The following is a 15,531-nucleotide window of genomic DNA, read 5'->3' on the forward strand; positions in this document are numbered from 1 at the left end:
TGTTTTTGCAACTAATGTTTAGTGTTCAAATGCAGTGATGAACACTTTACTATATAATCTTTTTACAGTATATTATCAAAAGGCAAATTAAGAAAACCAGATTTGTGTTGTTGAGCTACTGTAAATTTTTGTAAAGGATTACAATTTTTTTGGTATATGGTATTGGCCCAACTATAGGACGACTGATTATAAGACAGCTATTTTTCAAATATCATTTTGTGAAAATAAAAATATGTTGAAGAAAATAAGGTTACTCATAAAAAAAACTTTATTATACAATTATTCTAGGGAAACTCAGAGATAACATTTCATGTGATTTAAGATCAAGAAATATTACTGCTGTAATAAAAACTGATTACCATCAATTTAAAGCTGACATCAAAATTTCTCCTCTGTTTGCTCACTTGTCTAACTTTCAAGCCCCTTTGTTTCAGATGGTGACTTCCCTCCATTTTTCATCAGAACCAGACCTTTTTAGGAACATAGAAGCATACGTTCACTGTGTTTTACTGGTCGCAAGTACTTTGGCTCCATCTAGCGGTGTGGATTAGTAACAACAATCTAGTCCTCGATTATTGACAATACAATTTCTGGAATAAAATATTGTCCTATAGTCGGGCCAATACAGTAATCATTTTACTACTGTGTCAACAGTTTTTTTTATGTGCCACAGTTCTAGCAACACTTACAGGAGTGAAAAATATTGAGTTAAACTGTCTATGAATTAAATGCTGGTTTTCAAGAACATTAACACGGCTATGGGCAAAGACTAAAGAATATGTTAAATGTCTTCTATCTCTGCCAATGTTGACATAACATAAGCCAGGATTCACAACACTTTCTATAATTTCAACAACTACAGCAATGAATTATGTCACTGGAACCTGCAGGAACTCACTGCATGCAGTAGAAGTTTGTTATGCAGCCATCTCCGATTTGTTGTGTTGACTGCCGGGAGATCCCAAGAGAGGGAAAGATCTGAAACCATGTCCTTCTGTTCTTGTGTAAGTTCTTCATGTTCAAGCTAAAATCAAGAACATACAAATTATTACATTTGCCCAAACAATAACTTAGGAAGGGAAAGTTTATTTATGATACATACCAGTTTTATAATACTTCTGATGTGCAGATCAGGACAGTCTTCTGTAACAACAGTTGCTGTTTCAGGGTTCCCGTTGAACAGTACATGAACTACAGCAGGACTTAATCCTGTGACATGGGGGCCGTCATGCAGAAAGCTGTGGGCCAACATCCTTCCTGCAACCCGGAAGAGGTCGCTTTCAATAAGGACCTCAGATGCTGCTGGAACAAGATGGTCAGGTTCACCCTCAAAAAGCAGTGCTCGGCCCATTCCTCCTGCAGAAGTACCAAGAGAGCAGGGGATAAAGTCACAACAATGAATTGATATACATTTAAAAATCGCATCACACTAACCTTCAAAATAGTAAGAGACTTACCAAGATCTAGACTGAATCCATACTGCAGTTTGGATATTATTGTTGTCATGAAGTACCGCATCACTCCCTCTCCAACAGCAACGTCACCTGAAACAAAATAACGATAACACGGTGGCTGACTACTGTATTTAACTGGATAAGGTAAAGAACTATTAGTTGTAATTCTACAATAGCATCCTCAATACTGGCTATTCTAGACAACAGGACAAGGTTGTGCTTTTCATAAGTGGTCATCAAATGATAATTTTTTGGAACCCATTCTCCCATGTAACAATTCCACATAATATACTTGAGTGGTATAAACTTCACTGATACATTTCAATTACAAACTTTATATCAGGGTTTCCCAACCCTGGTCCTCGGGGAACACTATCCTGCATGTTTTGGATGTTTCCATCTTCCAACACACATGATTCACATGACCAGCTTGTTGTCAAGCTCTGCAGAAGCCTGATCACAATCCTGATCATTTGAATCAGGTGTGTTGGAAGAGGGAAACATCCAAAACATGCAGGATAGTGTTCCCCGAGGACCAGGGTTGGGAAACCCTGCTTTATATTACCTACCAAGAAGACGAAAGTCAAGTGGACATGCCCATTCTTGTGACCGTTTATAGAATGAGAGAAGTTCCCGTTCCCTGTCCTCTTCAGAGTCCCTTAAATCCATTTTCATTTTCAGTGGTTTCCCAGATGCATGTTCCCTTAGCAGATTCTCTTTGAAAACTTTGGCAGCTTGAGCTGGTTCTTTCACAAGTTTCCAATCTAGACAACAACAAAAATACAGTTAAATATTCTAGAGAAACAGGTTATGAGTTGGCATGTCAAGTGCAGATACAGACATCCTCTCAGTCTACAGAAAAGGAGGTGAGTTCTGTCCATGTCACTGACAAACCTGAGACCCAACATCTTCAGAGTCTGTTACAAGGCTGAGTCGACAAAAACGGCATTCTGCATAAAACCTAAATATTTTAGCAGTTTAGCAATTGAGTGTTATAGTAATTATATTCTCTTATCTACTTATATTTTGCAGGTTTCATTTTTCTATTGATTGAGTTTAAGTTACACACAATCTTACAGCAACCCTATAGTCATGACACAAACCATTGTCTGTTTCTTTGTGATCCAAGTCCGTGTCAATCACTGCTGGTACAACTGCACTCTCAGCTGATGTTCCAGGCCTCACTGGAACACCGTCACTGGCTAGGGCTGTCTCGCTATCATTTTCTTCACTTCAGCTGCCCTCTTGTTCTCTCTCCAATTCCTGAATGGGTGTCCTTGAAGTTAACAAAATTGAAATTATGGTTTAGATTATTTCAGGGTTCCTACATATTTGACATTTCAAAATTCCATACTTTTTCCATACCCAAATTTCCAGACTTCTCGGCAAAAACATCAAATAATTTGTGACATTTCAGTATATAGTGAATCGTGTAAAAAAAAAAAAAAGGAATTTAAAGGTATAATGGACGATTTTCTCGAAAAAAGTCAAAGCCAAACGTCTGTTACTCGCTTTTTGAAAAATGCACATGCGCCAGACCGTCCTACCTGCTCTGTGGCTCCTACGAGCGCGCTTGACGACGTTACACAAGCATTTCTCCAGCGTGATTGACGTATTGGAGGACCAATAGCTGAGACTCGCATCATGCCAATCATTGGCAAAAACATCGTCCATTATACCTTTAACTGTAGGTTAATTCTGAATATGTCACTGAATAATTTCCAGAAGATTATAGCTAGGTAATGTTGCTCATAAAAATAAAGGCGAAACCCAGATGACTTCAGTGCACAGCTTTTTTATTTTAAGTTGCATGTGAACAGCTGAACTACTGTACTGTAGTACATCTCTCAAACCCCCGGAGTAACACGACGGAAGTAACAAAAACCCCTAGATTAACACAAAGGAGGTTTACAAAGACTTAGCCTCACTGGCATTCTTAAACATCAAATAAACATTTAACAAGTAACTATGAATTAAGTCAATTAATACAGAAATAAATTAACAAATCATAAATTAAACAACTGAGGGATTGTGAAAAGGAACTGGTTCACTCGCACGCACACACACGCACACACACACACACACACACACACACACACCCTTCAACCGGGTTTATTCTGTCTGTTTCTACGCTCAAAGCGTATGCATTACACTGCAAAGTTTCAAGCATATTTTAAATTCTTTTGTGATAATTATGTCATCCGGTCGGTAAAAACAGAGAAAAAAAAGACTTCATGAACTTTTCCAACATTTTGAGAGACTGTAGTGTACAATTTCATAAATTCTCCTTTAAAAGAAGAAATAATTTGACAAATATCAGAATGAATGAGCTTTTCCAGTGTATTCCAGTGTTTCGATGAACACCTGTATATATATCACATCTGCCAAGTGAGTTTAAAGTGTCAGCATCCAAGTATTTACTATCAGCACAAAGCACAGCTGACGCTGGAAGAAATCCTTACAGAGAACATTCACCCATGGTAATGTTGGCCAAAGAAACTGAGGATCCCCAAATCTTCCTTCCTCTACTCAACACAAGTGTTTTTTTAAATTATTAAGGTGCTGATCTGATTGGCAGTGCCTTCCATAAGAGCAACTCCTTCCACGCAAAAATTTCTTTGAACAGCATCAATTATGTAACATCTTCACTTCTGAGAGTAGAAACACTAAACTGAATATTTACATTTAACGACCAACATGTGGCCCAAAACCACGAAGCGTGCGAGTCCATATCCCGATTCACAACATTTCCAGCTACAGTCAGTGTTATTCAGAGTCTGAAAGCAAACAGTAACTCCAGGCAAAGAATGGGAAATGATGATGATGATGATACGTATTGTGGCGCTGGAGACACAACCTACTACGAAAGCGGGAAAAACACACTTCTCTTGTCTGCTTGTGGCAACAGTACAAAATGTATAGCAGTGGAGTTGCTTATTGACCAATCCGGGAAAACCGAGTTTTGGTACAGTTGGCCCATTCAGCTAAAATGCCGCACGCACACGCACACGCACACACACACACAGACACAGGTTACTCGGTGTCATCATCATGTGGCACAAGAATAAACATGAAGTGGAAAAACAATCTTAATTGCATCTTCAGTCACTGCTTTCTCCAGGTGAAGGTGCTTTAAAGATACAGACACAAAGGCAGACAAACTGCATGGCCTTAAAGTGCATTCATTTCTGAGATTTTCTTTTCTAATTCTTTGTCATACTGCATTAACTGTTGTTTTTTGTCTTTGGCAGCTTTGCGGAGGGCATTGGATTTTGTGAGGACATACATCTTGTCAGTCACTTCTGCTTCCAACTGCGAGTTCATCTGCTGATGCCAGGAGTCCATTTATGTGTGTCTGAAGCTTTGTTCTCTTTTTCTTGAGTTGGTCAGCTTCACCCTGCACTGCCTTCCGTTTCAGTTTTTGCTGTGATTGCTCCTTCTTCTTCTTTTCCTCCTCAAGGTACGAATGGTACCTCTGTCTTGCAAAGCGTGCAGACTGAAGTAGTTCTTTGGTCATCTGTACCTTAGTTACCCCACCCACATGGTGCAAGTGGTCTACAATTACCCGCTGGGCAATCAAGGTTCTCTCCTTCATGTTTTCCACAACAATGTTCTTATTAATAGAGAACCCTCGTTCTACAGGAGCCTGGCCATGGGACAACAGAAGAATCTTTTGGACAATTTCCCACAGTTCTCTGAACTGATGTTGTGTCGCCAGCTGTGCATAGAAGAAGGTGTCCAGTCTGGAGTGGGCACCGGTCGGCCACTGTGAGCCATCCTCACTTGTTTTGCACATCATAGCGAAGTCTCTGAACTGGTTGAGGATTCTGTCACACTTGTTCTCTCTAACTCGTCCAGCACTGGAGATGATCTGCAAGCAGAGTTTCAGTTGTTTCTCACAAGTGTCTGGTTCATCTTTGGTGAGAAACCTAGCATGGCTGGATCCACAAAAGATCAGAGTGTACTTCAGGGGGCATTTATCCAGCAGCTTTGTCACAGCTGTGACAAGGAACTCCTTGGTTTCCATCCTGAGCATGAGGGCATCTCGCTCAGAAACCTTCTTCTTCATTTTCAACTGTGAAAGTAGTTTGTCTGCAACAAATCCTATATTGATATGTGAGGCGTCTTTGTGATTTCCTTGCTCCTTGAAGTCGTCTGAGAAGAGCCTCAGTGGTGTCTTCACCCTTTTAAGTGTTTCGTCATTGACGAATCTCTGAAGAAGGCGCTTCAGTATAATGAAAAGACCATCTGCAAGGAAAGGTAGCATGGGCTCATCAGTTTGATATTTTGTTAGAAAAGGTGTGCACTCTTGTGCAATGGAGAGGAAGGTGTTGGCCTTTACCAAAAACATTGGGTCAGAGCATTCCTTTTCAATACAGTCAAACGATCTGTTTTTTGGATGTGGCACTTTAGAGGCCTTAACATTAGCCACATATGTCTGGACATGTGGCCATATTGCAATGGCTCTTTCTAATACAGTGACATTCTCTAGCCATCTATGTTGACAGTACTTGAGAGGAAAAACATTTGAACCTGTTACTTTTGTATAATCATCACGTCTAGCTGGGGAGTCCTTAAAAAGCCAGTAAAGACTATTTCAAGTGTGCTCAATGTCCCAGGTGGTTGTGTTGCTTCCAGCTTTAAATGCATTGTGCATTACATGTAGACCACAGCTCCCTATGTTGAGGAGTTTGGAGCCAATCTCCTCTTCCAAATTGCTGGACAGTGTGTCAAACAGCTTCCAATTTACATGTGGTCCATCCATTGCCAGCTGCAATATGCCATGAATGCCAACAGTGTCACAGTTTGTGCGGAGTGGTGTGTAAAGGTCATCAGCACATACATGTCCAAGAAAATGAGAATCATAAAACCTTGTCTTTACACAGTCTCCATCCCAAAAGCGTATGTGCACATCTAGTTGTTTTGACTGGAGGGGGCGGTTCAAACTTTCATCAAACAATAGGACATAGTCATTAGCAGATTTCACTTTTGACAAGAGAAGTGATGAGAAATGTGGTGCAATGCCAAAGGTTGTCAGGTAAGCTGCCTTGTCATCCCCACTGGTGAACTTTGAGGCAATATTACTGTCTGGAAACATGAGGGAGAAAAGTTGACTCTTTCCAGCACAGCTGTTGAAGGATCCATGCTTCTCGATGACATCAAGTGCCCAGTAAACTTCTGCAGACAGAACCTCTGGCCCACTCACAAAGGTCCTCATCAAGCCACTGGCTGTATCAGTGGATGTAGCTGGAGCTGTATCACTGGATGGAGCTGGAGCTGTATCAGTGGATGGAGCTGGAGCTGTATCAGTGGATGGAGCTGAAGTTGCGTCACTGAAAAAGATAGACAAAGATTACAAAATAATTACTATACATATCAGTTTAACGTCCAGCAACAATTAACATTTAAACATCCGAATGATTGAATTGCTTTTAAAGATAACTCAATTCTGATTGTATTTATTTATTTATTTTAAGTGACACCCTAAAAGGTTGAATATGTAGAATATTTATTAAAAGCTATATTCTTTCAAAAATAATATACCCACAGAGGATTTAGAGGTGTACAGGTCGTATAATCAATAGGTGGATCAATAGATTATCATATACATGTTCGGATGGCTGTATTGTATTATCTGTCGACTGTCATAAACAAGAGATTAAGGTTTACAGTGCGTTTACTGTCGTGGATTCCCGGTGCCACCGAACCCCACCCCCCACCGGGACGAGCGCCGTGACTCCTTAGGGTCTGGGTGCATGTTTGCTTTCCAGCAGCAGTGTGGAAGGCAGAGAGTCTTCACTCTCCCCATGACAAGCTACAAGTAATTTCTTTAAGCTGTTTAGAGACGGTAAAATGAAGCATAAGGTAGCCTAAAGCATAGATATACGAGGGGGGACCCAAAAGTCCCCCGACTGTGGTTAAAAAAAAAAAGAAACAAGAATGATTTCAGACTTTTGGCCGTTATATGTCGCTATAGCAAAGCCTTAAGCATAACTGTGAAAAATTTCACCTCCCAAAGACACACAGGCAGCTCACAGGAAGTGTGTATGTTACTACAGTCCCGCCCCCTTCTTCGAAAAATGCGAAAATGGTCCCCAAATGTTTGGGAAGATCCTCCCTGCTGCGGCGGCTCTGGGAGGCGGTCAGGCTGAAGCGGCGGCGCTGTGGGAGACTGGGGACTGTTTTACCTGACGCACAGGGCTCTTCGCGTAAAACAGTTCCTGATGAAAAACGACATGGCCCTGCTGCCTCATCTGCTGTATTCCCTCGATTTAGCCCTGTGCGACTTCTGTCTCTTCCCAAGAATGAACAAGGAACTGAAGGGGCGGAGATTTGATGACGTGGAAGAGGTGAAAAAAAACCGAAGGACGCTCCTAAAGGGACCATTACGCAGCGGCATGCTGACTGTATTGAGCAGTGGAAATCCCGGCTGCAGCGCTGGATTCAAGTCGAAGGAGAGGACTTTGAAGGTGACAGTTTTGATTAAATGTGAAAATAAAATTCGGGGTGCGTGCGTCCGCTCGAGGGCCCGTGGTTAATGCGTGCATGCGTTCATTCATGCGCGCGCTTGTTGGAGTCATAGCGCAGGAACGTATTCTCAACAGGGGGTGCTGAGAGAAAAAAGGGCTCAGTGTCTGAGACGAGCGCTTTCATACAACTACGGTACCAGCGGCGCACCAACGACGCATCAGACAAGTTTACCGGGATTTTTTTTTTCAGCGTGAGAAATACATTATGTGGCTTGACTGCGTCAAAAGACAAAAGACCGGGTGCTGCAGCACCCCCAGCACCCCTACTTCCCGCAGTAATGGTTGGAATCCTCTCGCGGCCGGATTGAGCGGGCTGCTAATTGCCGACCCCTGATGTAAACATTTGAAATTAACGCGGTTACCTAAAACAAACAGAATAAATTCATAATGTTCAATAATGTACTCACCGTTCATCAAGTTCGCTGGGTTGACTTAAAAACGTAGCGATCCTAGGTGCAGAAGATGCCGCAAAGAGGCGGCTGTGTTTCTTCCCCATCATGTGGCTCAGCACCGCCGCCTCCCCCATGTTGGAGATGTCGAAGGACTTCAAGCAAAGTCTGCATTTTGCTTTTCTTGTCTGCCCGGAATCCTTTGCCAACCAGCCTTTGTATTTGGGATTTTTTAGCCATTCCTCTGAAAATTTACATCCTCCCATTTTAGCCCGCTCAGGAGCAGTAGCAAGTTCACCTGCCCTACTTCTTCTTCTGTTGGTTTTGCTTGGTGGCTGGCATCCAGTTTACAGGTGCATTGCTGCCAGCCTGCCACCTATCGGACCGGAGTGTAATGTCAGCTGAGAAATCTGCCCAAATGTTTCCCGGGACCGTAACCGTCCGTGTGCTCTCACAAAAACATTTTTAGCTGCGCTGCCAACAGATCGATGCATTTCTCTTTGTGTTATATTCTCTTTTATTTCTTTTCAGAAAATAGAACAATGATAGAAGTCTTGGAAACATGAATATTTTTCCATACAATAGTTTTAATTTTCCATACTTTTCCAGATCTGGAAAATTATAAAATCGAATTCCGTACTTTTCCATACTTTCCATACTGCGTAGGAACCCTGTTATTTGTGTGCACAACATTCTAAGATACACATTTCACGAAACTTAAGTGAATATGCTACCCTTGTGTGGCAGAATGAATGGGGGGGATAACCAAAACTCAACCAAATCAAAGACAACGCCACCTGGGGGCTTGCACCCCAGGATCTCAAATGCTAAACCAAATTAAACCAAAAAAACAAGGGCCCGCAGGTTCAAAGGATTCACTGGGACGGGAGACGTGAGTTCAAATTAAAACAAACTTTATTAAATTCCTAATGTTAAAATCAACAGACTAACTCAAAATAAATGGGGTTCGAGGCCTGCCAAACAAAACCAAACTGGACAGGGCTGGGGCTTACCACGACAGCGGTAACAGAAAGGGGGAGGATCCAAAAACACACAGCACCCGTGACACAGCAAACCAAAAAGTGAAAACGGAACCACCACCAGGGAACCGCTGCCGCTCTGGGGCCCCCAGCACCTGTCAAAAGAAAAGAAAATCAACAATTAAACTCACAAAATGATGGCAGCCCTCATACCCCGAAACCAAAAACCCAATACCTAAATATTCAAACGAAAAGAGGAACAAAGTAATTTATACGAAATGAAAAAAACAGAAATCATTACAAAATAACAAGAACCAAAGAGATAGAACAGAAAACAATAGAGCAACGTAATCACTATTAAATGCAATCGAACAGAAAGAGGGGAAAAAAGAAGAAAATCAGAAGGAAGAGTGCGTCTGCATTTCTAAAAATGCCTGAGCACGGCGCATGCCCAAGCTCCTAGGCTCGATGCAGGAGAGCCACACTTCTCAAGGAGCCTGGGTGGTCCAACAGGCCACTAGGGCAGCAGGGTGTACTGAGGAGGCCGTGGTGCGACGAGCAGGTGTCAAGCACATCCAAAGAAGGAGAGCCAAAACAGCAGTGAAGCCTGGGGTCAACTGCAGCTGATGACTGCACCACTGTAAAACAAACCATGAAATCACACCAAAATAATGAAATTAATCTAAACAATAAATCACTGTTCCCTACTGAGGAGGGATTGGCACACCTGGCAGCATGAAGGAGAGCATACACAGCCCGATACAGCAGTGGCGGCGGCTGCAGGAAACACACCGCTCCCACACAGACTCCAGGGCAGTCCAGCTCCCAGTCAATTCACAGCTGTGAAACGCAGGGCTGGGGTAAATACACTGCTGAGGCTGCTAAGCGGACTAAAGAGAAACAGGACATGCGTACCTTTGTGGGAGGCCAAACACTATCCTGCACAGACACGCTGTCAGGACAGCAGCCACATGTCTGTCAGTCCCATGAAGGAGGAAGAGGAAGAGGAAGAGGAAGGGCGGAGCAGGGATATTTATAGACGCCCAGTAATTAGAAGCCACACTGCCTCAAGTGGAGGGGAGTGCAACTCCCCACCATGCCACATCTACCCCCGGAGTTTGTGTCGTCGTCCCGACGACTGACCAAGGGAAAGGGGCTAACACCAGGGTCTGAACACAGCTGTCTGTGCGTTGGACGCAGATGGCTGAGGGCCATCTGGTACACGATCTGCCTGCCCTACAGACCGGGGAAGATGGTGCACATTGGGATGTCGACCAGCAGTAGAGCGACCAGTCCGGCGCAAGGTCTGCCGATTGGGCCCAGGTTGAGCATCCAGCAGAGGAGGCTGAGCCCACTCGGCTGTGTCTGCCTGTGCGCCAGATGCACAGTCCACAGCCTGAGGCTCCAAGGCAACAACAGGTGAAGTGGCAGAAGCGGGCGCAACACTAGGAGCTGCTCTGGTAGGTGACAGGGGGTTTCCTCGCACCAGGAGCCATAGATCTTCCTCAGCGGACTCACTGTCCGACTGGACTGGTGCAGGTGGAGGCAGGACCCGGGAAGGGTCAGCCGGGGGTCCTGACCTGACCTGGGGCTTGATCATGTCTCGGTGGACCTGGCGCACTCTCTGGAGGTCATCCACTGGGGCAACAGAATAAACAGGCCCTTCCACAGGTGCCCGCACAATTTGGTAGACCGCAGAGTTCCAGACATCCTGGATCTTATGACGACCTCTGACACCATGATCCCGCAGGTAGACCAGCTGGCCAACACTCAGTGGGGCATCACGAACGCGTTGGTCATGTCGCTCCTTCCGGCGACTAGCAGCAGCAGACAAGCGTTCGCGAGCACCCTCAAAGGCTAACCTTAACCTGGCCTGATGCTCAGCCACCCAGTCTTGGACCTCTCCTGGAACTGGATCACGAACGCGACCTAGGAGAAAGTCTACAGGGAGCCGCGGCTCACGTCCAAACATCAGGAAAAAGGGGGACTCCCCAGTGCCCTGATGCGGGGTGGAGTTGTAACAGAGCAGAACCTGTGGAAGACAAGAAGCCCAGTCACGCTTCCGTGAAGTCGGGAGTGTGCGCAGGAGGTTGTGGAGCGTTCTGTTAAACCTTTCACATTGCCCATTGCCTGCAGGATGATAGGGTGTGGTGCGGGATTTTGAAACCTCGTACAGGCTACAGAGATGCTGAATAATGGAATTCTCAAAGCTCTTCCCCTGGTCTGAGTGAATACGACTAGGAACCCCCAGTCTAAAGAACCACTCCTTGACCAATACCTGGGCTACAGTGGAAGCCCGTTGGTCTCGAGTGGGGACGGCCACAGTGTACTTGCTGAAGACGTCGGTCAACACCAGGACGTTTTCCAAGCCATTTCGAGATGGTTCCAAGACTGTAAAGTCCATGGCCACAATTTCATTGGGCCTGGACGCCAGTAAATGACCCATAAAGCTGTGAGGCACCAGGTCCGAGTCTTTTGCAACTTGGCAATGCTCACACCCCTGGACCCACTGTTTTATATCAGTGGTCATGTTGGGCCAGTAGCAGCGTTCCCGAACCAACTCAGAGGTCCTTTCGATGCCTTGATGGCCATGTTCATCATGGAGCTGCCTCAGGGTTTCCTCCTTAAGGACAGCAGGTAGGAGCAGCTGAAGACCTTCTTCACCCCCATCTGGGTGGAAGAATCGACGGTAGAGAACCCCCTCCTTCTCCACCAAGCGGTCCCACTGACGCAACAGTGCTACCGCTGGTCTTGAAAGCTGCTGGCGTTCAGCTCGGGAGGGCTGGGCACGTCTCCTCCAAAACACCAGGACCGCCGCCAGAAGGGGGTCAGTTTCCTGCAAAGAGCAAAGGTCAGAGGGAGAATGCCCTGGGAGGACGGATACCAGGGACTGGGTTACCCCAGTGGGAGGGGCAAGTTGCAAAGTCTGTTGGAGGGCCACAGGGACAGATGTTCCAGGCACAGCGTGTTCAACTGAAGTCGCACCAGAGGTGTACTGCCGGGAAAGGGCATCAGCATTCCTGTTACTTCGGCCTGACCGGTACTTGACTTCAAAATCAAATGCCGCAAGCTGAGCAGCCCACCGATGTTCTGTGGCCCCGAGCTTAGCGGTGTGGAGGTAGCTCAACGGGTTATTATCTGTAAAGACAATGCACTTGTGTCCCAGTAAATACTCCCTGAACTTCTCCGTCATGGCCCACTTAAGAGCCAGGAATTCAAGTTTCATGGAGCTGTAATTCTCCATGTTGCGCTCGGTGGGTCGGAGGCCCCGGCTAGCATATGCCACTGGGTGTACCCCATCCTCCAAGTCCTGGGAAAGGACTGCCCCAAGGCCGCTGTAGCTAGCGTCAACCTCCAATATAAAGGGACGGGAGAAGTCGGCATAGGCTAAAACCGGGGCTGAGACCAGTCGCGCCTTAATGGCCTCAAAACTCTCCTCACACTGAGAGGTCCAGGAGGCACCCAGGTGCTTCCCTGAGCCCTTTTTGGATTTCGTACCCACCAGCTCAGCAACCAGCTTATGGAGGGGGCCAGCCAGGTGGGCAAATCCCTCCACAAAACGCCGATAGTAGCTGGCAAAGCCCAGAAAGGAGCGTAGCTCTGAAACATTCTGGGGGCGCTGCCACTGGGCCACAGCCTTGATCTTGTCCGGATCGGTGGCCACTCCCTGGCTAGAGATCACATGGCCCAAGTATTTCACTTCTTTCTGAAAGAAAGAGCACTTCTCAAGCTTTGCCTTCAGTCCCTCTTTCTGAAGACGACCCAGAACAACTTCGAGCCTCTGCAGATGCTGTGAGACAGAGGAAGAAAACACAACAATGTCATCCAGATACAAAAGGAGGGACTGGCATTGTTGATCCCCAAACATCCTCTGCATCAGGCGCTGAAAGGTGCTTGGTGCATTGCATAACCCAAACGGCATCCTGTTCCACTCGAACAAGCCGAAGGGTGTGCAGAATGCAGTCTTGGGCTTGTCCTGTTCGGTGACTGGGACCTGGTTGTACCCACTAGCCAAATCGATCGTAGAAAACCAGCGGGCCCCGGAGAGTGCATCTAAACTCTCCTCAATACGGGGAAGGGGAAATGCATCCTTCCTGGTCTTCTGATTGAGGAGCCTGTAGTCAACACACAACCGCAGGGTTCCATCTTTCTCTCGAACCAGGACAATAGGGGAGGCATATGGACTGCTGCTTTCCCTGATCACCTGGGACTCAAGGAGCTGACTGATATGGGCCCTCACTTCCTCATACTCGGATGGAGGAACTCTTCGGTATCGCTGTCTGAGGGGGATATCATCTGCCCTCATGAGCAGAGAAGACTGAACTATATTTTTGAAAAAGGGTTCTCACCTCAGACTGCTGTCCCTCACTTAATGCCGACAAATCCAATGCCTCTACCATGTCCAGGACAGGATCAGACACCACCTGGGAGGATACCATGGCAGTGGACGACGTCAACTCAGTGACCCCCGCCGGGAGACTAATGACCTGTGCACTACTTAAAGTGCCGAGACTGGTGCGTGGGTAGAGAAGGACCTCCGTAGTTCCCACATTGACCACAGGGACATAAGCGGTACCCCTGACCACCTGAATCAGGCTCGGAGATGCCAATAACCCTGCTGGAAGGCCTGACTCAGCGGGTTCAAACAGGGCATCCCGACCAGCAAACTGCTCCGGGCACGTACAAGTCACCAGTCTCATGAACCCACCAGGTATGCGCACCACACGTCTTCCCTGGACCTTGACGGTACCACTAAGGGTTATCTGAGCCTGGCCTGCAACCTCGTGACACTGTTGGAGGGCCTCACGGACTGGGCGGGGAACATCTAATAACAGTGGGGCATCAAACAGAGAATCACCATACTCGCCAAAGAGTTCTTTGTAACAACGGCGGATGATATTCATCCCAAGGATCCCTGGGGATGAAGACACTGGGGCTGGGGGGTCCCTAACCACCAAAATACCACAACGGGGGATAACCTTGCCACACAGTTCCACATCTAGCTCCAGGTAACCCATATAGGGTATAGCGAGCCCATTAGCCGCTCGCAGCTGCAGCCAGTGACAACACTGGAGGCGGTCATGGCCCCAAGGGGCAAACTGCTCCATAAAGAACTGCTCAGTTATGGTGGAAACCATGGACCCAGTGTCCACCAGACAAGAAACGGAAACTCCCCCTATCGAGACATCAATCTTTGGACAGGAAAACATCAGATCAACAGCCTTACCATCTATGGAGCCTGCAAATTCCCCTACTGGGCCATGGCTCAGTGACTCAGCGGGTTTCAGTTTTCCGGCTGTTGAGTGGACGAGGCAGGTCTGGAGGGGCTGGAGACTAGTCCTGTAACAGAGTGGGCACGAGCGTGGGAAGAGACGCGTTCACCATCACACTCACGAGCAAAATGTCCCGGTTGCTGACACCGGCGACAAATCACAGGGTTATTACGTGTCATCCGACCTTGGGGTCGAGGGGCCTGCAAGGCAGCTACTGTGCGGGTAAGGGTGTTAAGCTGCTCTTGTTGTTTCTTCAGAATGTCCATCAGCTCAGTTAAGCTAGGACCCTGGGAAGCAGCTACAGGAGGTGAAACGGAACCACCCTGAACTCTGAACTGAAGACCATGTGTAGATGGTAGAGAGTAACTACGGCCACGCGAACCGCCAGGAAGACCCTCTCACTCCCATCTAATAGCCTCCCTACGCACCTCCAGCAACGAAGCGGTGGGCTGACGCCGGACCATCTGCTTCAGTTCCCGGCGCAAGGAACTGTCGAGGACATGTTCCACAAACTGGTCTCGAAGTAAAACTTCAGAGTTTGGCATCCCATCAGGTGCACACTGCTTAATGTTCTGCATTAAGGCCAGCAAGGCTAATGAAAACTCCTGCAAGGTCTCACCTTCCTGTTGCTGCCTTGCAAAGAAAGCCTGCTGTAGAGTGACATAAGAGTGCGTGTGGCCGTACAACTCCCGCAAGATGGAAAAAATGCGGGCCGGGTCGTCACGCTCCACCCTCGGTCGAAACCTTATCTCCTCCCGTGCCTCCCCCTCCAAATGGTCAACAATGAAAAGGGCCTGATCAGCAACAGAAAGGTGGCGAGTTCGCACGCATGCCTGTATCTCTTCAATCCACTCAGCTACACCCATACCTGATCTACCGTTAAACATGGGACATCTGCGATCCCT

The 15,531-nt window shown here is 46.5% G+C and overlaps 1 long non-coding RNA gene across 1 annotated transcript; it reads right to left on the reverse strand.

The window, feature by feature from the left end:
• Positions 1-9,413: 9,413 nt before the first annotated feature.
• On the reverse strand, positions 9,414-10,801 carry LOC115408550 (uncharacterized). Its single transcript, XR_003933774.1, has 3 exons — positions 10,269-10,801; positions 10,081-10,193; positions 9,414-9,991 (listed from the first exon to the last, which is right to left on the reverse strand). It is a non-coding gene; the product is annotated as an uncharacterized LOC115408550 (long non-coding RNA).
• Positions 10,802-15,531: the final 4,730 nt, after the last annotated feature.

This window comes from Salarias fasciatus, chromosome 20 (assembly GCF_902148845.1).
Source record: "Salarias fasciatus chromosome 20, fSalaFa1.1, whole genome shotgun sequence".
NCBI lineage: Eukaryota > Metazoa > Chordata > Actinopteri > Blenniiformes > Blenniidae > Salarias > Salarias fasciatus.